This window comes from Ursus americanus, chromosome X, assembly GCF_024610735.1.
Source record: "Ursus americanus isolate L20-20 chromosome X, mUrsAme1.1.p, whole genome shotgun sequence".
Lineage (NCBI taxonomy): Eukaryota > Metazoa > Chordata > Mammalia > Carnivora > Ursidae > Ursus > Ursus americanus.
In genome coordinates this window covers 12718079-12733394 of record NC_142164.1, presented here as the reverse complement: position 1 = coordinate 12733394, position 15316 = coordinate 12718079, and the positions used below count along the sequence as shown (strand labels likewise).

At 40.9% G+C, this 15316-nt stretch overlaps 1 protein-coding gene across 2 annotated transcripts in view; it reads right to left on the bottom strand.

Moving 5' to 3' along the window:
- Nucleotides 1-14706, bottom strand: part of FGF13 (fibroblast growth factor 13) — a 489088-nt gene extending 474382 nt beyond the window's left edge. For both annotated transcript variants that reach the window (XM_087859452.1, XM_087859456.1), the window contains exon 1: nucleotides 14399-14706. The gene's annotated coding sequence lies outside the window, so the exon portion shown is untranslated. The remainder of the gene's footprint in view (nucleotides 1-14398) is intronic.
- Between the last annotated feature and the right edge of the window lie 610 nt (nucleotides 14707-15316).

Sequence of the window (15316 nt, the reverse complement as noted above, 5' to 3'; positions counted from 1 at the left end):
AAGGAGGGCACATAATGGGCTGAGCGCTGGGTGTTACACGTAACTGATAAATTATCGAACACTACATCTGAAACTAATAAGATACTATAAGTTGGCTAATTCATTTTAAATTAAAAATAAAACAAGAAAAACAAACAAAAAAAACCCGAGAAAGAGCAATTTACCTGTTCAGGTTCCCACGGCTGGTGAATCGCACGGGCAGCATTGGAACCCAGGTCTTTCTGTCACAAAAGCCCGTGTACCTTGCACTGCCAGAGGCTGACATGATCAAGAAGGCTCGGGTACCTGTCTTGGCTCTGACTGGCACAGGCCACAGGATTCTAAAAGGATCCGTGACCAGTGAGTGAGGAACACTCTAGTTTTGGTGTTGGTGGACATCTCCGAGAGCTAGAACAAAGCATGCCAGTCAGGAGAGGCATGGCCCTGAGACTAAGGGGAGAGAAGTCCTCTCCGGAGGTCTCTTTAGCCGCATCCACACCCCTCCCCTGCTATTCTTTGGTCTTCGTCTGGGGAACTGTGCTACGTTGTCAGTTTCAGCTCAGCTATCACTGCCTCTCTTGACCAAGGCCGGGATCAGGTTACCCAGAGGCCCCTTCCCTGTGTGGTTCCAGGCTAGTGTTTGCCCCTGAAACTCACCGGAGACCCGGAAGATGGGAATGAAGCAGAACTCGCTGTTCTCAAGAGCCTGTGGCAGTCACACAGTGTGGCTTCACAGATCGCTCTATGAGCTTCCACTTCCTGGTGACTTCTCAGCATTCCAGTGAGTTCTGGCTTCCTCACTCCTTCCAGGGCTTCTAGTTAAAGTCATTGCAGACATTTGTCTGACTCTCTGGCATGAACCTTCTGGACCTCAGTCTCCTAAGCTCCTCCCACTGCCACTTTGTGTGTCTGTGTGTGTGTGTGTGTGTGTGTGTGTGTGTGTGTTTATTTATCTGTCTATTTACTTAACCCCTTATTGCAGTTTTTGAGTAGCCCTGTTTTCACCCAGACACTGATACAGGTTTCATGCTAAAGGCCTTCTTTCTTTCTTGTAAGGAACCATGGCAGGTTCTGGAAAGATGGTGACCTAAGCGTGGGTTATTTCGTATTTCCAACTCCAAGCTGCCTGCTTCTCCTCAGCCAAATGGCAATTGAGGTCTCTGGAGAAGATCTAGATGTGAAGACCGAGACATTGTGGGAATCTTGCACAGTGTTGTCAGGCTTTCTTCCATGAGTGCTGAGCAAAGCCTGGATCCTTTGCCACAAAGGCCCAGCACAAGGAAACCAGGAGATTGGGAAAATAATATCAGACCTGTGTCCCCAGTCTCCTAGGCCTTCAAGGAGCCAAGAAAGAATAAAGTAAAGTAACAGACCAGGTCAGTGTAGAGAGGGACCACGTGAAGAGGCCTGGGGAAAAGGTGGCTTCCCACCACTTGAGGACCTACTAGCACTTGGAAAACGTTGGGAGATCCCTTCCAGCATCAGCTGATCCCTACGGGCTGGCGAACAAAATACTCTGTAACCATCTCTGTGGGTCCAGCAACAAACCAGCACCCAGAAAAAGGTTGACTAAGCAACACATGCCTAAAGAGATAGAACGGCAGGAAGAGACACAAAAATGATCAGTTCAACAACAACGAGAATAACCGAATAGGCAGATATAGAGCGATTCAAGTGCAGCATAAAAACAGACTTTCTGGAACTACACAACATGATTTCTAAATAGACAGTTCAGCAGACGAACAGAAGGAGAGGGTGATCACTGCTGAGACCCCAAAGGGTAACCTGGAAGATGAGGTAGGAGAATCAGAGAGCACAAAGCCAAAAATACCACGAGGAGGAAATCATGAAGGAAATGTAAGAGATGCGGAGATCCCGAAGAAATCTTCCAGAAGGAGAAGAGGGAAGAGACACAGGAAAGGCGGTACTTGTTTTAAAAGGTGATAAAAAAGAGCTTTTCTAAGCATAACATATAATAAATCTGGATATACATTTTTATATTTAAATGTTAAATATTTAAAATATAAAATAAACATAAAATTTGAATAAATAATTTTTAAAATGCAAAAAGTTACTGCTTGGAAACTAAAACATACACTCCTAGAAAACTTGTTGGACCAAAACAATATTACAAACTATCTTGAAAGCAATTGAAAAGAACACCTCCTGGGACACCTGGATGACTCAGTCAGTTGAGCGACTGGCTCTTCATCTCAGCTCAGGTCATGACCTCAGGATGGTAGGACTGAGCCCCACGATGGGCTCTGCACTCAGTGGGGAGTTGGCTTGAGATTCTCTCCCTGCCCCTCTCCCTCTGTCCCTCCCCTACTTGCTCACTCTCTCAAATACATGAATAAAATCTTTTTAAAAATAAAATTAAAAGATAAAAGTCATCATAACAACACGATTCATCTGTTTTAATTCAACGTATTTTTTAAAACAAGTAGTTCCAATATCACTTAAACTATTTCAGGCCAAAAAAAATAAAGAAAAGATCCCTAATTCCTCTTTTTCCAGCATTAGCGGGATATAATTGGCACATAACATTGTGTTTATTTAAGGTGTACAATGAGATGATTTGAAACATGTGTGTGTGTGTGTGTGTGTGTATACATATAATGAAATGTTTACCAAACTAAGGTTAGTTAACCCATTCTTCACCTCACATAATTACCTTTTTGTTGTTGTTAATAATGAGAACATTAAAGATCTGCTCTCCTTGCAATTTTAAAATATATAAAACAGTATTATTAACTACAGTCATCATGCTGTACATTAAATTCCTGGAACACATTCATCTTATAACTGAAAAAACTCTTTGACCAACATCTAATTGTTTCTACCATTCTTCAGCCAGTGGTAACAACCATTCTTCTCTCTGTTTCCATGAGTTCAATGTTTTTAGATTCCACATACAAGATTGTACAGTATTTGTCTTTCTGTGTCTGGCTTACTTCACAGTATAATGCCATCAACATCCACCCCTGTTGTCACAAAAGGCAGGATCTCCTTCCTTTTATGGCTCAATAATATTCCACTGTATATTTACTCCAAATCTTCTTTTTCCGTTCATTCATCGATGGACACCTAGGTTGTTTCCATGTCTTCCCTATTGTGGAAAATGCTGCAATGAACATGGGAATGTAAGTACAGCTTCAACATAATGACTTCACTCCTTCCGTTAAATACCCAGAAGTGGGATTGCTGGAGCATATGGTACTTACATTTTTACTTTTCAGAGGAATCTCTATACTGTTCTCCACAGTGCCTGTACCAATATACATTCCCACCAACAGTGCACGAGCGGTCCCTTTTCTCCACATCCTCACCAGCACTCGTAATCCCTTGTCTTTTTGATAACAGCCACTCTTAACAGATGTGAGGTCGTATCTCACTGTGGTTTTAACTTGTATTTCCATGACTATTATTGATATTTTCCGTGATTATTATTTATTTTTTTTTAAAGATTTTATTTATTTATGTGACAGAGAGACAGCCAGCGAGAGAGGGAACAGAGCAGGCGAGTGAGAGAGGAAGAAGCAGGCTCCCAGCAGAGGAGCCCGATGTGGGACTCGATCCCGGAATGCCGGGGTCACGCCCTGAGCCAAAGGCAGACGCTTTAACGACTGCACTACCCAGGCACCCCTTCCGTGATTATTATTGATGTTGAGTACATTTTCACATACCTCTTGGCCACGTTCGTTTATTGTCATTTTTATTAAAGATTTTATTTTATTTTTTAAGTCATCTCTACACCTAACATGGGGCTCGAACTCCGGAGCCGGAGATCAAGAGTCGCCTGCTCTCCCCACTGAGCCAGCCAGGCGCCCTCTCTTGGCCACATATGTATGTCTTCATTCAAAAAACGACCTTTTGGTCTTGATGAAGTCCCACAAGTTCATTTTATCTTTTGTTTCTCTTGCCTTTGGAGATGTGTCATGAAAAAGGTTGCTGTGGCCGATGCTGTAGAGGTTGCTGCCTATGCTCTCCTCTAGGATTTTGATGGATTCCTGTCTCACATCGAGGTCTTTCATCCAGTTAGAGTTTATCTTTGTATATGGTGTGAGAGAGTGGTCAAGTTTCATTCTTTTGCATGTAGCTGACCAGTTTTCCCAGCACCATTTATTGAAGAGACTGTCTTTTTTCCACTGGATGTTTTTTCCTGCTTTATCAAAGATTAGTTGCCCAAAGAGCCGAGGGTCCATTTCTGGGTTCATCAAGATAAAAAGCTTCTGCACAGCCAAGGAAACAGTCAAAAAAACTAAGAGGCAGCCCACGGAATGGGAGAATATATTTGCAAATGATACTACAGATAAAAGACTAGTATCCAAGATCTATAAAGAAACTTCTCAAACTCAATACATGTGAAACAAATAAATAAATCATAAAATGGGCAGAAGATATGAACAGACACTTTTCCAATGAAGACATACAGATGGCTAACAGACACATGAAAAAATGTTCAAAATCATGAGCCATCAAGGAAATTCAAATCAAAACCACACTGAGATACCACCTTACGCCAGTTAGAATGGCAAAAATTGACAAGGAAGGAAACAACAATTGTTGGAGAGGATGTGGAGAAAGGGGATCCCTCCTACATTGTTGGTGGGAATGCAAGTTGGTATAGCCACTCTGGAAAACAGTATGGAGGTCCCTTAAAAAGTTAAAAATTGAGCTACCCTATGATCCAGCCATTGCACTACTGGGTATTTACCCCAAAGATACGGACGTAGTGAAGAGAAGGGCCATATGCGCCCCAATGTTCATAGCAGCAATGTTCACAACAGCTAAATCGTGGAAGGAGCCGAGATGCCCTTCAACAGGTGACTGGATTAAGAAGTTGTGGTCCATATATACCATGGAATATTACTCAGCTATCAAAAAGAACGATTTCTCAACATTTGCTGCATCATGGACGGCACTGGAGGAGATAACGCTAGTGAAATAAGTCAAGCAGAGAAAGACAACTATCATATGATTTCTCTCATCTATGGAACATAAGAACTAGGATGATCAGTAGGGGAAGAAAGGGATAAAGAAAGGGGGGTAATCAGAAGGGGGAATGAAACATGAGAGACTATGGACTCTGAGAAACAAACTGAGGGCTTCAGAGGGGAGGGGGGTAGGGGACTGGGACAGACTGGTGATGGGTAGTAAGGAGGGCACGTATTGCATGGTGCATTGGGTGTTATACGCAACTAATGAATCATGGAACTTTACATCAAAAACCAAGGATGTACTGTATGGTGACTAACATAATATAATAAAAAAATATTATTTAAAAAATGTCCTTTTGGGTCCTTTACCCATTTTTTTAATTGGATTTTTTTTTCTTTTTTGCTGTTGGGTGTATGAGTTTTTTTAGACATGTCAGATATTAACCCGTTATCAGATATACAGTTTTGAAATATTTCCTCCCATTCTTTGGGTTGCCTTTTCATTTTGTTGATTGTTTTTTTTTTGCTGTGCAGAAGTGTTTACTTTAATGTGGTCCCACTTGTTAATTTTCACCTATTTTGCCTGTGCTTCTGGTGTCATGTCCAAAAAAATCATTGCCAAGACCGATGTCTTGGAGGTTTTTCAAGTTTAACAGTTTCAGGCCTTATGAGTAAATACTTAATCCATTTTACATTAATTTTTGTGAGTGGTGTAAGATAGGGGTTCAACTGCATTTTTTTTTTGCATATGGGTATCCAGTTTTCCCAACACCATTTCCTGAAGAGACTATCCTTTCTCCATTAAGTATTCTTGCCTACTTTGTGGTCTCTTTATTTTGTTCCATTGGACTATGTGTCTGTTTTTATGCTAATACCACACTGTTTTGACCACTATAGATCTGTAATATAGTTTGAAGTAAGGGAGTGTGAGGCCTCCAGCTTTCTTCTTTCTTAAGATTTCTTTGGCTACTTGGGGTCTTTTTGACTCCATATGAATTTTAGGATTGCTTTTCCATTTCTAAAATGCCATTGGATTTATTTGATAGGTACAGCACTGAATTTATAGATAGCTTTGGATAGTATGTACATTTTAATAATAGTACCTTCTCTGATCCATCAACATAGGATATCTTTCTATTTATTTGTGTCATTTTCAATTTCTTTCATCAGTGTCTTATAGCTGCCACTGTATAGATTTTTCATTTCCTGGGTTAAATTTATTCCTAAGTATTTTATTCTTTTTGATGCTTTTGTAAATGAGAGTTCTTTATTTCTTTTTCACATAGTTCATTGCTAGCGAATAGAAACATAAGGCATTTTTAAATGTTGATCTTGTGTCCTGAAATTTTACTGAATTTACTTCTTAGTTGTAAGAGATTTTGGTGGAGTCATTAGACTTTTCTAAATATAAGATCAAGTCATCAGCAAACAGAGACAATTATATTCCTTCTTCTGTACTTTGGATGCCCTTTATTTCTGTTTTCCCACTTGATCACTCTGGCCAGGACTTCCAGTACTAAGATGAAGAGAAGGAGTAAGAGTGGGCACACTTGCCATATTCCTGATCTTAGAGAAAAACTTTTCAACCTTTCACCTTTGAGTATGATGTTAGCGGTAGGTGTGTCATACGTGGTCTTTACTATGTTAAGGTATATTGCTTCTATGCACAAACTTTTGAGAGGATTTTTTTTAATCATGGAAGGATGCTGAGTTTTGTCAAATGCTTTTTCTGCATCTATTGAGATAATCATATGATTTTTGTCTTTCATCCTTTTATTTGATTTGTGTGTGTTGAGCCATCCTTGTATCCCAGAGATAAATCCCACTTGACCATCATATATGATCCTTTTAAGGTCCTGGGGAATTCAGTTTGCTAGTATTTCATTGAGAAGTTTTTCACCTATATTTATCAAGGATACTGGCCTGTAGTTTTTTATTCTTCTTTTCTTCTAGTATCCTTATCTGGCTTGGGTATCAGAGTAATTCTGGTCTCATAAAGTGAGTTTGGGAGTATACCCTCCTCTTCTATTTTCTGGAAGAGTTTGAAATGAATTGGCATTAATTCCTCGTTTTTTTAAAGAAGAATTTAAAGAATTCTTCTTTCTTCATTTAAAGAAGCATTTAAAGGGTTGATAGAATTCACCTGTGTTGGGGTTGGAGGTTGTGATTACTGATTCAATCTCCTTCCTTGTTATTGTCTGGTTACATTTTCTAATTCTTCATGATTCAGACTTGGTAGATTGTATGTTGCTAGGAATGTATCCATTTCTTACAGCTTGCCCAACTTGTTGCCATATAATTGTTCATAGTAGTCTCTTATGATCCTTTGTCTTGCTGTACTATTTGTTGAAATGCCTCCTCTTTCATTTACTAATTTATTTACTTGAGTGTTCTCTCTTTTTTTCTTGGTAAGTCCAGCTAAAAGTTCGTCCATTTTTTTTTTTTTTTACCTTTTCAAAAAACAACTCTAATTTCATTGATATTTTTAATTGTTTTTCTATTCTCTATTTCATTGATTTCTGCTTTGATCTTTGTTGCCCCCTTCCTTCTGCTAACTTTGGGCTTAGTTTGTTCTTGCTTTTGTAGTTCCTGAGGTATACGGTTAGGTTGTTTGAGATCTTTCTTTTTTCTAAATGTAGGCATTCATCACTATCAACTTCCCTCTTAGCACGGCTTTTGCCACATCTCATACGTTTTGGAATACTGTATTGGCATTTTCACATTTGTTTCCAGGTATTTTTAAATTTCCCTCTTGATCTGACCCTTGGCCCTACTGGTTGTTCAGGAGTATGTTGTTTAATTTCCACATATTTGTGTATATTCCAATTGTCCTCCTATCATTGATTCTAGTCTCATGCCATTGTGGTTGGAAATAATACTTGGTATGATTTCAGTCTTTTTAAATGCCAAGACTTGTCTTGTGGCATAACACAAGATCTATCCTAAATAATGTTCCTTGTGCACTTGACAGAAATGTGTATTCTGCTGCTGTTGGATAAAATGTTCTGTATGTGTCTTTTAGGTCCATTTGGTTTAAAATATAGTTCAAGTCCAATGTCTCCTTATTGATTTTCTGTCTGGATGATCTATTCTTTGCTGAAAGTGGGGTACTGAAATCCCCTACTATTACTGTTGTCTGTAACACCCCTCAGATCTGTTAGAATTTGCTTAATCTATTTAGGTACTCTGATGTTGGGTGCATATATATATTTAAAACTGTTATCTCCTCTAAATGAATGGACCCCGTATCATTACATAATGACCTTCTTTGTCTCCTGTTACAGTTTTTAATTAAGGTCTATTTTGTCTGATATAAGTATAGTTACCCATTCTCTCTCTTGGAATGTCCTCTTCCAGCCCTTCACTCTGAGCCTGTGAGTGTCCTAAAACGGAAGTGAGTCTCCTGTAGGCAGCATCTACATGGGTGTTGATTTTTTGTCCATTCACCCACTGTATGCCTTTTGATTAGAGAACTGAATTCATTTCCACTTCAAGTAGTTACTGATAGCTAAGGACTTACTATTGCACTCTTGTTAATTGCTTTCTGGCTCTTGTATGGTTCCTCTGTTCCTTTCTTCCTCTCTTTCTATCTTCCTTTGTGAACTGATGCTTTTCTATAGTGGTGTATGTTGATTTCCTTCTCTTGTGTATATCTACTATAGGTGTTTGTTTTGTGGTTACCCTGAGGTTTACTTAAAACACCTTACTGATATAAGTGACTTTGGAGTTCCTGCCATCAATATATTATATATTTCACGCCTCTTAACTTTGGAATATACCAAATAACGTTGGGCGAATAAAAAGAGACAGAAGTGTGCCACTACCCAGCCTATGCCTTAAGAAGCTTCATGCACGTCCACCTTCCTTCCTTCCTTCCTTCCTTCCTGTGCTTCTGCAATCACTCTAGGACTAGCCCGGCTAGCCTACTTGCCTTGGCAGGAGGATAAGATTTACCTGGGTCAGAACTGCCCCAGCCACAACAACCTGAAGCAAAGCAGCCTCAAAAGACCAAAAGACCAAAAGACCGACAAGCGGAGCCACGAAGCCAAGCCCAGACTAGACCGGCCAGACCCCAACTAACCTGAAGAAAAGATGAGCAAAAACAAATCCGTGTTGTGTTTGAAGCCACTGAGGCTTTGGCTGGTTTGTCTTACAGAAATTACTGGCTGACTTATAGGACAACATTTGGAAACGCAAAGGAGGTTCAGTATCAGCAGATCTATCAGCATAATTCATTACATCAATAAATTAAAGAGGAAAACCATATGAATAATGATATCAAGAAAGGCTTAAAAGTCAATTGATAAATTCAACTGCATTCCTAATACATTTGGAAAATAAACAGGATAAGAAGACAATTTCTTAAAATAATAGACTGTTTACCAAAAACAGATGCAAAATACTATTTCAAATGGCAAAACACTCATCTGTTCAAATAAAATACTGAAGTAGACAAGAATTCCCCCATCCCTACTATTATTCAATACTGTCTTGGAGAGTCTAGCTTATAAAAAAAAGACCCGACCCTCCCCCCAAAAAGAAAGAACTAATATAAACATCAGAAAAGACCAAGATTTCCTCACCTGCTGATGGAGTATTTGTACAGCTGGACAAACAAAGCACTAGAGCAAAATCTACGAGACTTATTTAGAGCATGTGGTAAAGAAATACAAGGTTACTATACAAGACAGTGTTTCTGTATCCAAGGATCAACACCGCAAAATGAAAATAGGAAAAATGACATTCAGGATAATGAAAAAAGCCTACACACTACACAGGACTAAATCTAACAAGCATCAGACCAGTGTGAAGAAAACAGCAATAGCTTACGTAAGGACACAGAACAAAATCTGAAAAGAAGGAATAAATGAAAAAATCTTAAGACTTTATATCATAAAATTTTAATTCTCTCCAAATCAATACTTTTAATCCAATTAAAATTCCCAACATTTTTCAAGACAAAAAGAGGGCATTTATTTATAGACATAATACTTATACAGAAGAATACAACCCTTAGAACAGCCATGAGAAATAAGGATAATGAGAGAGACACATCTCAGGTCAGATATCAGAATATACCCTGAAGTCACCATAAGCAAGTCAAAACTTAGTAGTGGCCTAGGAATAATAGGCAATTAAATCAGAGAATAAAATAGAGAATGTGGAATTGAATTCCACACATAAGCATTTAATACATGGCCAAAGTGGTGTTTCATTTCAGTGGGAAAAAGATAGATTGTTAGTGAACGGTATGGATGCGACTGGCTATTAATTTGAAAGATTATATAATTGAACCTATATTTTATGCCAAAAATCAATACAGTGTCTACATAAAGACATATTTACATATCGAAACAGTGGAAGTCCTGCTAGAAAACCTGGGAAGCTACATGCACCACACCCCTGTTAACCAATCCTTAAAACACAGAAGTTAGAAACAAAATTTGACTACATACAATTTTTCTAAATTTTGGCACAAGGCACAATAGTTAAAATAAAACAAGGAATTGGAACCATAGCTGCATGCAAAGAACAGATGAGGGGCTTATAGCTATAATGTACTAGGAGTTCTTACAAATTGACAAGGAAAAACAACCCATTCCAAAAATAGGCAGAGCACATGAAGAACCACTGCACAGATGAAGGAAATCCAAATGGTCAACAGCTATTTTTGTTTTTTGTTTTTCAAAAAATGCTCACATTCATGAGTAGCCAGAGAAACTCAACTTTCAAGTAACAATGAGATGACAATTTTCACCCATAGGACTGTTAAAATTTAAAAAAGAGTAATAAAATCAACAGTTGGTGGGATCACAGGAAAAGCTATACACCCATACATTACTGGTGGAGTCGTGCATTTGTTCCATGCTTTTGAAAAAGCAGTACCGCAGTATTTAGTGAAATTTAAAACAACATGAATACACTCTTCAACCCGGCTATTCCATTCCCGGAAATCTTTCCCAGCATAAGAAAAACAAGTACATGTAAGGCTATACATAGTGTTTATTGTAATGTTGCTCTTTAGTGACCCCCCCCCAAAAAAATGGAACCAAACTGAACGCCGGCTAAAAGTCAGATGGTTGGATCAATGGCTCTCCATCTGTATCACAAAATCCTGGGCCGCCGTTAAAAAGAATGAAATTAACCAGCTGTAGCCGTTGTGTAGGTTTCGTTGAATGTAAATGGCAGTAACAATAATAGTAGCAAAAACTCACACGGAGCACTGTCTTAAGTGCTCTGTGTCTTCTGGCTCACTGAATCCTTGCAGCAACCCTATGAGATAGGTAGTATTACCATCCTCATTTTCGAGATGAAGAAACGGAAGCCCTAAGGTCATAGAGCTCATAAATCGCAAGAAGTATAAAATACAGAAAAGTCATAATTACATGAGAAAAAAAAAGGAAGGATACACACTAGGTTAGTGACACGGGTCATTACACATGTTTTATATAATTATATATTACATGTATATAAGTAAATTAAAAATCATGAAAGAGCCACAGCATTCAGTAATAGACAATTTCAGAGGAGTTGCAGTGCTGCGCGAGGTAAAGCAACGAAGGGAAGCCTGTCCCCAGTGAAGACCCTGGAGATCCCCATCATCCAGTGTCTCCCACCCCTCCTCTGCCCCCCTTGGCACTGTGTTCATCCCTCCCTTATGACGGAAATACTGTATTTAGAAATGCCAGGTGCTTTCCCTTCCTACCTAAGCCAAGAGACTCCCTGGAATCCTGTCATCGCTGTGCTCTGAGATTGCCCAACCCCAGAAGCCTTCTCAGATCCCACTCTTGTGCATAAATCTCAGACTGGGGACACGGAGACAGAAAGGATCAGCCTCGTATCCACATCTCTTAGCTTGAAATAAAGCTTCATCTTCGAACAGGTGATTTCCTTGACTCATGTACCACAGAGTGATTTAAGCTTTGCCGAGCCCACTGACACTCCACACTCACGCCCAAGGTGTTTCCAGAGATCAATGGTTAGAGATCCTGTCTCCTAAGCAGCCTGGGCTCTTGAAGGAAAGACAGACCTTTTACATTAGGTACTTGTTGAATGTCGCGCGAGGGAAATGATGACGTAGAGGAAGAATTCAAATAGAGAGAGAGAGAAGTCTTAAATCACAGAGCTCTGAACAAAATGCTATAGGAGGGTTGGCATGGGGAAGCATGAATGCTTCATGAGATGGTTTTATAAAGAAATGACATTGGAGGGGCGCCTGGCTGGCTCTGTCAGTACAGCATGTGACTCTTGATCTGGGAGTCATGAGTTCAAGCCCCACATTGGGCGTGGAACCTGCTTAAAAGAGAGAGAGAGAGATGCCATTTGAGCTAGATGGACTGATGGTCAGCATCACATCCTCCAAGGCGCTGAACCAGAATGCCTGGAAGTGAGTCCCAGGAGCGATATTTTAAAGAAACCCTCCAAGTCCCTCTTATGTACACTAACATATAGATCAAGAAAAATGGGGCAGATTGGGGTGTGCAGAAAAGTGAGGAAGGACATAGTAGTCAAAAGGCATGAGAGCAAAATGGGAACGTGTTCAATTCGACTTGACTGGGGGGGGTGTCGGTAAGAGGAAAAATGAGGAATAAGATTCAAAAGCTGGGTTAGCACTAGATCATGGGGGACCTGGGGAATGCCAGGTGAAAAAGTGTGAACTTTATTCTAAGGGCAAAAGGAAATCATTGAAAGATTTGAGACAGACAGACAGAAAAAACAGGAGGACCTTGACTCGTACAGCACTTCCCAAATCTGGCCTTGCATCAGAATGACCAGCATTGCTTGCTACAAGTCCTGCTTCCAGGGCTCCACTCCCAGACCTCGTCAATCTGTATTTCCAGGGACGTGGCCCGGAAATTATATTCTCAAATATTCTTTCCAGGTGATTCCTGGGCACCCAGTCTGGCACTGGTTCAGGAAATGGAGTTTGGAAATCACTGTTTTACCAACAAATGCATTCCTCAAAAGCTGTTTGTTCATGGAGATTTTATCAGCGAACCATTTCTCAAAGTGCTAGGCAAGCGTGCTACTTGGAGGCAACCTTCAGCGACTCACTTTCTCTGGGATGTTTCAATAAAACACATCCCCAGTTTGAATGCAAAACCCCTGACAACTTTCAATAAGATGTGACAACACGTTTGGGTGGTAAGACCAGCAGCACGTGGTACCAATGCTGCCATATGGCCGCACAAATGCAACACGGGGAAAGTAATTCCAAATGTTCTATCTCGCTTTGCAGCAACATGAATGAACCTTAAAGTAATAATATTGGAAAGGAAAGAGTGCCAGGAGGATGTGATGCGGATAGAGCCATGGCTTCAGAATGGAAATAGCCACCACGTATCCATTTTGAGGTCACAGGGAAAGTTGAGGCAACAATCTAAGGATAAAACCAGAGATTCACTCAACCCAACTTAGGCTCCAGTAAGAATTACACACCATATGACTTCCAAGATGTTTCTTCTAGGTTTAAGATGTTAAGTTCATGCTCTTTGGACACTCATCTACCTTGAAGACAGATGAAGGAAAACAAAGTGGGGAGGGGATAAAATGCCCGAGTATGAGTTTGTATAATCCAATCTTCTGCAAAATGCACAGAGACCAGTGTTTCTTCCAGCCATGTAATATTTTGAGATTACGAGTTTCATTTAAAGTAAGCATATCTGTTACCGAAGTGTCTCTTCACTTACATGAAAACACCTTAGCTTGGCAAGCTGGAATGCTGGCGTACTGGTTTCCTTAGCACAGGCTCTAAAGTCAACTTCAAGCAAGAAATTGTTAGTGTTTAACCTTCCAACAACTAAGGCAGCTTCTTTTGTTGTCAGAGGGCTCCTAACCCGACCCCCAGAAGCTTTCAGCTCCCCTTCGAGTCCAAGCCCTTTTCTAAGGCCCACTGCTATAAACAGGCTAGAAATCAGAGATGAGTCCTGACAGCAGTGTTTCAGGAAGGAAACGGAATCCAAGGAAATCTTTTGTGTACCTGGACTGGATTCCCTCTTTCACGGAGACTGCCTGAATTACAGGAATCCCTGCTCTAGGCAGCTCTCTATTACTCTCTGTTGCTGTACAGCAGAAGAGGTGAACACAGATAACCAAGGCCCCGAGCCAAATTCACGATCTCAAGAGTTACCAGCAGGACAGGAAGGACAAGGCATCTACGATAAAGCAGCTCTAGAAAGGGTTAATTTTAACACTTGAGGTGCTTTCCTGCTAGGTACTACCTGGGGTTTTGGCAGGAGGGTGCTCGAAAGGGAATAATCGCCAAACATTATCGAGGCTTCAGCGAGGAAAGGAATTACACCCCAAACATCACTGTGGCTTGATCAGTGTGTTGGGAGCATGGCCTTAGACTTTTACTTATAAGCTATGTCCTGCCCTGACATCTGCCCCCCTGCCCTCGGCCGTGGAAACCCAGGCAGGGGTTACCCCAGAGGATCACAATTCAGTTCCATTTCCCCAGTTAGTTTGCTTTCACCTACCTTAGAAGTGGAGACGCAATGGGCCTGGCAGTGAGGAGCAAACAAGATCCCACCATGGACTAAAATCTTAAAGGGACCTGTTGTTATTAGTGCCAACAGTCACGCGCTCCCAGCGGGAGGAAGCTTCTTGGTCATACCATCATCTTGCGTTTCTGAGATTTGCAAGAGTCTGCATCTGAGCCAAAGCGCCCTCAACTCCCGCAGCCCCTCCTGGTTCCAAGGGCTCCAGGCGGGGAAGGCAAATAGTCCAAAGTAACTGCAGGGGTCAGTGGACCCTGTGCGGTTCACATCAGACTGTTCTGAGGAGTGGTAAGTCACAGGGTCTATATTGCAGCTATTTTTAGTGAAACCAAATTCCTTCCCCAAGTTCTCTTGCTTCCAACTTGTTCTAAGTGTAGGAGACCAGCTGTGGTCAGATCATCTTACTGGACCAAGGCTCTGTCAAGGCGAAGGGACCAAACCAGGGAGGCGGAGCAAAGAGCTGGCGACTATGGGTGCTCTGGCCGTTTTCCACTGTGTCAGACACCTCCAGAGAAGGAGGGTCCTTTTGGAAAGTGTTACTGCCCAGGGGGGGTGGGCATTCCCCTCCAATCCGGCAGAAACTTGATTGGTAGATATTAGAGAGAAAAGCTGAGAAGCTGGCAGTCCTTTCCCTGTTTTCCCCAATTCCTAACACACACACTCTCTCTCTCTATTTTTCCCTCTCCCTCTCTCTCTCTCATACTCATGCATGCATGCACGCACACACTTGCATGTCTATGCCAGGCTCTACAGCCAAACCCGGATGCTGGCCTGACTTGCTAGAAGGGTCTTGAAAACAATGTCCTCATCCAGGAGCCAGAGCAGTGGTGAAAGTATGAGGAGGACTGATGTCTAATCGCTTTGCAGCTATCATTCATTGTCCCAACAGGTAGTTTT